Raw genomic sequence first — 9787 nt, 5'->3', positions numbered from 1 at the left:
CATTGAGTCCTTTTCTTTATGCTACCATGCTTTCCCATATGTGTAAAACAATGCCGAAACCAGACTGAGCAGAATTTTATACAGAGAGACAGAAGAACTACAAGATGTAAATATAGAACTGCCCTATATTTGTAGAGCTGATAAAATAAATTAAGGTGGTATTAAAGTTGTACTCATTTAGTGTATAATAAAAAAAAAGATGTAATACAGAAACTGAATAATGGTTGTTTAACACTAGAATGACTAAAGCATGACTTGGTTGACTTGGTTGTTTCCAAGCATGAAATATGCATATATAAACTGCCATAACCCTCACTGAAATAATGAAATTGAATTGAGCTCTCTTCTTTTCTGTATATCTCTACTAAATTGGTAAGTTACAGTGTTACTAGTAGTAAGTACTAGTGTTACAGAGAGAAAAGGAAGAGACTGAGATGTTACACTAACAACAATCAATAATGTAGTGTATACAGTGTGGATGTCTATATGTAACTATAACGTGTGTGTGTGTTTGTGTATGTGTGTGTGTGTATATATATATATATATGAGACGCGATGAGGGAGTGAAAGAGAGATGTTATACTAGGGGGCTTTCTGAATGTACCACAGAGTTGCTGCCTGAGTGTTTCTCTATGAATTAACATAATAAAGGCTGACTTATGGCTCTCTTACTGGGAAGAAGGAGGGGTGATGTCCTCAGGATCTTGAAATTTCAGTCATTCTAGTGTTAATCAATTATGGTCAAGGGGTTATTATAACATTCATAAAAAAAACTATTTACAAGCACCAAATAAGCAAACATTATATAAAAAAACAATAACAATGTATGTATATATATATATATATATATATATATATATATATATATATATAACAATATACAAAACTATATAACTATAATAAAAACTATAACTATAATATAGTACAATATATAACTATAATAAAACTATTTAAACAGCAAATAAGCAAAAATTAAATTTCAATGAGGCCAGAGTTCATTGCGAAGTTGCCCACGCCTTTACCAGTGGTCCGGTCTGGTAGTTGACCAGGAAGCAAGCCACATTAAAGAGCTCTTCAATGCTTCCACAAACAGAGAGTGGTATGGCCTTGTCAAAAAGTTTGTTCTCTTTCACCCTCCTAATGCATCTCTCCACATGAACCCTCAGACGTGCAATAGATTGAGTCTGCCTGACATCCTCCCTACTCATTTGGGTGTTTCTTGAAAGAAAGGCAGGTCTGTAAACCTTGCAGGGAGCCAGGTTGTCCACAAGAAACCCTTTGTCAACCATAATTGCCATGTCTGGTGTGAGCAGGTTTGTAATGCCAGACAGCTTGAAGATCTCACGATCACTCATAGATCCTGCATACAAGCCAGACACAAATGTAATGGCTCCATGAGGTGCCATGCCAATCATGGCCTTAAACGTAGAGTGCGATTTGTACGCTGAAAACACCTCACTCTGTAGCAGGAGAGAAGATGGTGTCTGGCAAAAGAGTTCAGTGCAGTCAAGCACCACCTGTGTGTCTGGGAAAGCTGCAAACTCAGGTGGAAGGTGAGCTCTGACAACTTCAGGGGGGATCCATAGACGTTGGCTTCCTAGCAGGATGTATAGGAAGTGTGTCCAGGTGGAAATAATCCTGCTAGCTGTGGTTCGGTGAATGCCAAACCGTTCTGCAAGATCCCTGAGAGGCAGGCCCACTGACAGGTACATGAGAAACAGCAGCAGCTCATCTATTGGTGGAAGTTTCTGTAAAAATACAAAAGTTGTATACTTAGTGACAGTGATAAATTATTACTAGATATATTAACTTAACCTTTACTTAAAGGAGAAAATTCAGTGTGAAATGAACTTGGGGTGTAGTAGTGAAACATGGGAAGTAGGAACTTTTGTCCAATAGGCCACCTCCATTTACCCATGCCCTAATACAGCTTGTATGCTACATACCGTTGCTGCTGGACAGAATTCAGAGCTGCTGGCAGATGCAGCCTGGGCACTGGTAATCCGCACCATCTTGGTGTTGACTGCAGGCTCCACCAATTTCCAAAAGGCCTGGAAGTGCTTGTATGAAGCAAACCTAAGAAAGTAACAATGTTCATGTTAGACTTTGTTTTGTTTGTTTATTATTTTTTTAAATTAGCTTCTCTAGCTAAAAATATGTTTTTCAAACTCTTCTTAGCTATATAACCTTGCTGAAAAAAAATCAGCTCTAGTCCAGCTTATGCTGATAGATGTTTTTAGTCTAATCAGACCTTTGATATCCAATTAAGGATTAACGTTATAAAAATATACTCTACATTGGTCAAGAGCCGAGTTGGTCAACCAGCTTATTTAAGTACAGTGATTACAAGTCAACATAATTATAAGAATCTTTATGAACCAACCTGGTGTAAAAGCGAATCTCCTCATCTGACCCCGCCAGGCGATGAATACCAAAACGGGTCCTCAGCTGTAGCACTTCCAGCTGGTGTTGGAGTTCCCCGATTTTCTGGCGCAGGGCTTCATTCTCACTGGCCACTTCAGCTGCCATCACCGCCGTCGCTGGAGTTAAGCAATAATCATGATCCGGCGCCTCTGTGTCCATGTCGTTCTCCGACTCGGAGTCTGCAGGCAGGTCCGGGAGAGGGTCCTCCGACCTCGGACAGCGCTGCCACACATTCTGCCTCGGTGTAGGTAGAGTGTACCCATTCCAGGAAAATAGAAGGGGTACAGCTCCACTCTGCAACCTCCTCAGTCCCCCTGCAGTCACCGCGAAGTCTCCCGGTTGGAAATGCCGGCCACACACACGGGTGTTCACTGTTGGAGTGAACTTGTCCCTACGGATCTTAGTTAGCCACTTAGCACGCAGCGCGGGGTCAACGGGAAACTTGTGAAAGCTTAGTTCGGCGTTATAGCGCGACGAACAGGTACACAAGGGCACACAGCAATGTAACGCTGACTTTCTTACCCGTTGGAAGGCCAGTCTTCTCTCTTTAACCCTGAATGCACTCATTATTTCCAACTAGCTCGCTATCTCTTCGTGTTGATATTAATACTAAAACCACGGAAGTGCTCAGACCGGAACTTCTCATGCACACCCTCAAATGCCGGAAACAGAATGGACGCCATCTTGTGCACGGAGCCAATTACAGGATTAGGGCTGCATGTATGAACATCACACACTGACAGAGGTGGGTAGAGTATTCAACAATTTTACTCAAGTTAAAATACTGTTACTTGAACCAAATGTTACTCAAGTAAAAGTAAAAGTATGCATCCAAAAATTTACTTGAGTAAAAGTAAAAAAGCACTTTGATAAAAAGCTACTCAAGTAGTGAGTAAATGCATGAGTACTGTCTCATGTCAATAAATTACATCATGGGAAATTGAATTACTGGAAACTGACTTTTAATGATAACAAAAATAATTTATTATAAAAAAATATAATATATAAAATGTATTTATTATAAATAATTTGTATTTTAGTTTGTTCCTAATTATTAGACCTGTGTAACTTTATATCCTGAGAGTAGGCGGTATCCAACTAGAGATAGAAGGGCACCAAATTACCTAGGTGACTACGTAACTGAAGACGAGGATAGTGATGGAATGCATATCACAGTAGACTACTGCTGTAGAGCAGTGTGTGGCATTCCACAGACTTATGATGAAGCAATGCAATCAGACAATTCAAAAGAATGGAGAAAAGCAATGGATGAAGAAATCCAATCTCTAAATGAGAACAAAACCTTCACCCCGACAACACTAGCAGTGGGCAAGAAACCCGTGGGGGGTAGGTGGGTTTACGCAATCAAGTCTGGTGTAGATGGGAATGACCAATACAAGGCTCGATTTACCGCTAAGGGCTACAGCCAGAAAATGGGAGTAGACTATGGGGAAACGTTTTCACCAACAGCAGACCTAACGAGTAATAAGAGTTGTGTTACAAAAGGCAGTACAGGAAAATTTACTGGTCCACCAGATGGATGTGAAAACGGCGTTCTTACAGTATATAAGCTGGAGAAATCACTTTATGGACTCAAATAGTCTGGACGAAATTGGAATAGGGTTTTACATAATTGTTTAACAGAAAATGGATTCACACAAAACCAAGCTGACCATTGTGTATATTCTCAAGAGTCAAAAGAAGGGAAAGTGATCATAATTTTATGGTTCTATGATCTAATCATCGCTGCAAGGGATGGAAATTAATTGAAAAGAGTGAAAGGGATGCTTGCACAGCAATTCAAGATGAAGGATTTGGGGCAACTCAAGCATTTTCTTGGTATACATTTTGATTTTTCTGGTGGGTGTATTAAGATGTCACAAGAAAAGTACACGAACAAAACTCTACAGCGTTTTAACATGTCAGAATGTAGGGTAAGAGAAACTCCTTGTGAGCAAAAGCTTGAATACAGTGATGATGCAGTTAAAATGACAGACATCAGAATGTACAGAGAGGCCGTGGGCAGTCTGATATACCTGACAACCTGCACTAGGCCTGATCTGAGTTTTGTGGTGAGCAGGCTGTCACAGTACCTAGCTGAGCCTACACAGGAGCAATGGGTCACTGTGAAACATGTCCTGCGATACCTTAAAGGTACATCAAACAAAGGTTTAACCTTTAGGAGAAACAACACTGAGAATCTTGGTATACAAGCCTACAGCGATGCAGACTGGGCGGCTGATACCAGTGATCGCCGCAGTACAACAGGATACTGTGTGAGCCTAAGTGAGAACAGCGCACTTATTTCATGGAAGACGAAGAAGCAACCTACTGTTGCACTTTCCACATGCGAAGCAGAGTATATGGCACTTGCTTCTACTGTTCAAGAGTGTCTTTACCTAGAACAATTACTGGGGAATATGGAAAGTTACAAATACACACAAACAATAATACATGAGGACAATCAGGGGACAATGGCATATGTGCACGCTGTTAAGTGACGTAATTTCTGCTAAAAGTTTAGGATGGTTGTTGACATCCGGTAGCCATTGAAAGCGTACACTGTGCTAGCTATTCACCTCACCAGTCTTGTAACGAGCATATTTACCGTTATTTACTTGGAAGTTTCCTTCATCTCCTGTCCGTTTACGTGTCCTAAACATGACAGTTAAACAAAAAAAAGTATCGTTTCAACAACGTACAGACAGCAGGTCCAACCACCACTGCTGTGTACCATTGTGCACAGCATCGACAAGGTGTAATTCCTACCTGAGCTTCCACACCTTTCCAAAGGACTCAGAACTGCAGAAACAATGGGTGGTTAAGATCAGGAGAGATCATTTTATCACCACGAGTACTTCCCGAGTGTGTTTGCGATATTTTATCGCTGCTCGAACCTCCCAATCCTACTGGACGACGACGACTGCGACCTGGAGCTTTTCCTGTGCTATTTCAATGGAATAACTATACTATTCCAACTCCACGACCTGGAGTATGGGAAAGAACAGAGCGTCCACCCAACACTGATCTAACAGAGATGCAGACTGACCATGATAATGATGACCCCTTACCGTGTCATGAACATGACTACTGCGTCAGTAATGAGCCTGCTGCTCTTGATCTCTCCCTCAATGAAAATGAAGAGCTACGCGAGGAGATACCAAGGCTCCGAAAACAAATCGAAGACTTAACTGTCAGCAGCAAGTTCTGTTTGGAGCGGTTTTCTGCCTCTGATGATGACATACGATTCTTTACCAGGTAAATAAAAAATATGGCAGGACACAGTACACGGATGGGCCTTCTCTGGTGTCTGAAATACATTGTGAATGAATTAGCCATTATATAACTTTATATATAACTTTTATATTCCACAGATTTGCAAGCCATGCCCACCTCATGGGCTTTTGGAAGCAAATAGAGCCAGCCACCCACATCATACGGGTTACAAGAGCACAGACTGTTGAGAAGACTGATCAGGTCCCTCACTCTGCCAGTGCAACGGTAAATGTTTTCGTCTTGTCCATACAAAGCATGTTATGTCATCATTTTCAAATTAATCTTTACATCAAAAGAAGTTTTGATAGTCATAATGTAATATGACAATAGGATAATGTATTTTTTCCCCAGGTTCTTCAACCAATTGATGAGTTTTTTCTCTTCATGAACTACCTGTCATTGGGACTGATGCAAAAGGATTTGGCCCACAGATTTAGAATACATCGGTCAACTGTTAGTCGTATTATTAACACCTGGGCCAACTTCCTTTATACTGTATTGGGAGCTGTTTCTATTTGGTTAGATGTGGACACTGTGAAAACTCACCTCCCAGATGTGTTTCAGGACTACGCTGACACTCAAATAATTTTAGATTGCACAGAACTGAGATGTCAAACTCCAAATTCCCTTCTCCTCCAGAGTGAAGTGTTTTCCACTTATAAATCACACTGTACATTCAAAGGGTTGATTGGGATAGCCCCTCATGGCGCAGTGACCTTTGTGTCTTCTCTTTATCAAGGTGCTATCAGTGATAAAGAGATCTTAAAGCAGTCTGGCATTGTGGCCCTCCTTGACCCATCTATGGCCATCATGGTGGACAAGGGTTTCCTTGTTGAAGACTGCGTTCCATGCAAAGTCCACATACCCACGTTTCTGTCAAAGAGAGCTCAACTGTCTAGGTCAGAGATCAGAACGTCACAGTCCATTGCAAGACTGAGAGTCCATGTTGAGCGTGTGATTCGCAGAGTCAAAGAACATAAAATATTCAGCACAGTGAGCCCCCTTTCAATCACAGGGAGCATAAACCAAATTTTTTACTGTTGCCTGTCTTTTGGTGAATTATCAAAATGGCCCCTTGGTAAAAGCCTGGGCAAACAATGGCTAATCTCAATCCAGAATTAGACAGATGATGTAATGTGAATGATGGTGATTTATTATTATTTTATATTTTCTCCAACCTTAAAATGATCCCTTTAAGGTCAGGGGTCGGCAAGCCGCGGCTCCAGAGTTAGCTTTTGTTAGAGTTAGCTGCAGCTAAGCTTTTGAATAGAATTAATGAGTATTTAATTTACGTATATTATTTTTGAGACTTAAAAAATGTTCGGGTGGAATTTCACAAATGTCCAGTATTTAGTTTCGGTTCGCTTGAGTGACATGTCATCGTCACTGAAATAAATTTCCAATTATTTTGCTTTTGTGGCTCCGAGTCAAAAAGCTTGCCGACCCCTGCTTTAGGTCATGCTAGTCTGTAAATATTGGCTGCAATGTTAAGGTACAGTGCAATATGATAAATAGTATAAAATGCTTTCACTTTTATATGTAAAATTGACAACACAATACAACATTATGTATTTCTTAACTTTTACTGTATTTGTAAAAATGAAATGAATACAATAGTAATACAATTGACAGAATAATTTGAATTTGTTTTAATTGTTCATGAGTTCATTATGATTTTCTATTGCTTGGGCATAGAGAGGTATTTTGGCATGTAAGTGTTAAAGAAAAACATGTGACACCTCCTTTTCACCTCTTCTAATACACTGCTATCTCTGTAAACTCGCTGCACAAAAATATCATCATGGGCACAGATAACTAAATCACACCACTGCATACCAGTAATCAATAACTGGCCCTGGATTTGCCAATAATAACAATGGCTCTCCTTCAATCTGTGTAGGCCTTGTGCCACTTTGAGGAATTTGCAGTCTACATAGCTTTGTGCATTTGGGCACTTAATTTCAACAAGCCCAAATGATGGACGCTCAAGTGGGTCAAGTTCAAGTTTTTCAGAACTGCATAGTCCTTTAAGGCCCCCGTTTCCATTTCAAGTCCCCCCTTCATGTGTGCTGTTTGTCGTGTCCCTCGGATTATCCTTTCTGCCAGGCTTTCTACAGAATGCAGAGATGTTCATTGTGCAGATGAGTGGAAGAGAATCTGCTTTCATTCCAGCGTAGACTGGTCCAGGATTGAGGGTGGCCCGGTGTGGGAGCTCACCTCTGTAGCCCTTGAAAAGTGTACTAAAAGAAGAGTGAATAACATTTATTTTTACACATTGTAATCTGTTCACCAGCACAACTGATTGTGAATCACATATCACATGTCATCTGAAGTACAACGAGGCTAAATTAAATTTTGAAGAGAACAGGGTCTTATCAGATGATCAAAAGCATTTATTTTTTTACCACACACTGTAATCTGCCTATTAAATTTGGTACTACATACCTAACTCCACTGGCTGTAGTAGCACCTGGTTTTGGCTTTAGGACAACCATGGCATCCACGGGTCCAGGCTTCACCCCCTATTAATTTAAAAGATGGTGTTAGTAAAGTGACTGTGATACATTAACTAACATTAAATAATGAAATAAGACAAACCATTGTTGGTGGTTTATGCCACTTCTGTTCTGTCTGTGTGCATGAAAGGACAGGAGGCACGACAGACATGCCAGATTCAGAATAATGAGCAGTCTGTAAAAGCAATGCAACCAAGTGGTTGCAGATTCCGCAACCAGCAACACAAGAGCAGTTGCTGTTAATGAGCACAACTGGCATTGAATGACGTAATGTCATCTGAAATACACAAGAGGCAAAATGTAATATCTTGAAAAGAAGACTTCAGCAATGTCAATAGGCGCAATTTCTGTCCCATCATGTTGTTAGTGGTGAATGTCACTTGTCTATTGTCTCATGTAACGTTTGTGCTGTTTTGCATCACTCTTAAAACACTTGGCTATACTGTCTTTCTATTCTACTGTGTTGTGCATGGTTCAATCTACTAGTTCACTGAGCAACTATAAACTATAAAATATATTTTAGATTTAAACTTCATTTTCACTCCAGATTAAATGCTTACACATAGGAGTGAAACAGGCCTACTTATATTTATATTATTTTGTTGTTTCCACCACCAACAACAGAACAGTGCAGGTTTTACTTCAACTGCTTCTTGAAGAGTGTTATCAGAATATGTTAATATGGTGTAAGTGTTGAAGCCATATGTTAATAAAGAAGTTAAGATAAAAGATTTGAAAGACAGATTGACAGATTTTAGAAAATGCAGTTTGAAGAATAGCTGAGGTGGACTATATTCTGCTTTTGAGTCATAGAGGTAGATAACAATAGCTCGAACTGTAAAATAAACTCCCATTTGTTTACTATAGGCAAAACAGACTGCTAATGATTCCCACTCAGCTACTCTGCATTTGGCTACCATTGTAAGCTTTGAAAACCAATGCCTATGGCTATCACAGCTTACGTGAAGTAAGAGCAAGGATAAAAGATTGAACTTGTGTTGAACTAACTTTTGAACTTGTTCAATAGAACTTTGAACGTGACACTGAACAGAACTCGTGTCATTTTAACCAGTCCAACTCTCAGCTGGTGTGGCGTATCTGTTTTCTTCATAGATCTGTAGCAGTGAGCCCTCACTGTTATCTCGTTAGCCTTACTTTTGCCTGATACTTCCATCAGAAATACAAACATGTTTTTAAAAGGCATTTCTAGTACTAGGACAGGTCGGTTCGTTACTAAAAACAACATCACTTCATTAGACTGCCACCTCAGGCTAGCTAGCTAACTAGCGTCAGCCACTTACCTTCAAAATTGCAGAGGTAGGATGAAACGTAGAACTTGAAACCCTTTTCAAGTGTACTCTGTGGCGTTGTACTTGATGCTCTGACAATACGACGCACATCGTTGACGGTAAACTTCGGTAACTCCAACAGGCACCTTGTGAATTTCATAGACTCGGCCATAAACATCTGTACTTCCGCATACCAACCGGAAATATGGTTACATCCTTACACCAAACGAGGAAGTGGCGCGTGCACCTAGTTTCAAATGACAGTAAAATTGACCAATCATA

This window comes from Brachyhypopomus gauderio, unplaced genomic scaffold, assembly GCF_052324685.1.
Source record: "Brachyhypopomus gauderio isolate BG-103 unplaced genomic scaffold, BGAUD_0.2 sc34, whole genome shotgun sequence".
Classification (NCBI taxonomy): Eukaryota; Metazoa; Chordata; class Actinopteri; order Gymnotiformes; family Hypopomidae; genus Brachyhypopomus; species Brachyhypopomus gauderio.
This window is presented reverse-complemented; position numbering follows the sequence as displayed.